General features: G+C 34.3%; 1 protein-coding gene across 1 annotated transcript in view; it reads left to right on the forward strand.

Moving 5' to 3' along the window:
* Positions 1-775, forward strand: part of LOC116687798 (tubby-related protein 1) — a 13,048-nt gene that overhangs the window by 8,314 nt on the left and 3,959 nt on the right. The gene's annotated exons all lie outside the window — the stretch shown is intronic.

The following is a 775-nucleotide window of genomic DNA, read 5'->3' on the forward strand; positions in this document are numbered from 1 at the left end:
CCTGATAAAGTTCCCTAGGCCTTTGAAATTAAAATAGCCCCCAATCATCACATACCCTTCACCATACCTAGAGATAGGCACGGGATATTTCCTCTTTTTAGTCAACTGAAGCATGGCCATGTAAACTTATGGGCACCACTGTAGATATTGATAGATAGTTTTGGAATGTAGCAGATATTTGCATTCATATCTTATGCAAATACAAAAACACCATTAACCCGCATGTTGTCCTCGGGTCAAACTGATTATATCCCATTTCCTATCCTATATTTCCTACATCATTGTTCTTTTTAACTACCAAATTGTGATTACCCCAAACAACATGATTGATTCCACACAACATTCTTTTGGGTGATTTTGATGGGTAATTTTGGGGTGTCTTATTCAATTTTACAGCATTTAACCCTAATGTTGTCCTTGGTTCAAATTGACCCGTTTTCATTTATTCATTTATTTGTTTTGCAACAAAAAATGGGCCGTCGAAATAAGCGCTGAAAATGTCAACATTAAATTTTCCAAAAACTTTGGGAAAAACACTAAAAACGTCCAAAAAAAGCACCCACAACATTGAAAAAATGACAAAAATGTCAGAAAAAGATAATAATGTTGGAAAAAAAGTGACCATGGTTGATGGGAAGACAACACATGGGTTAAAAAACAAAAATGTAGGTGTTTTCGAAATAGTATTGAGTAAAAGGTTCAGTCTATCCCAGTCTGTGATTATCCTTCAACATACTTTCCTTTACTTTTAGTCTAAATAATTCAAAATTTCTGC

This window comes from Etheostoma spectabile, chromosome 4, assembly GCF_008692095.1.
Source record: "Etheostoma spectabile isolate EspeVRDwgs_2016 chromosome 4, UIUC_Espe_1.0, whole genome shotgun sequence".
Lineage (NCBI taxonomy): Eukaryota > Metazoa > Chordata > Actinopteri > Perciformes > Percidae > Etheostoma > Etheostoma spectabile.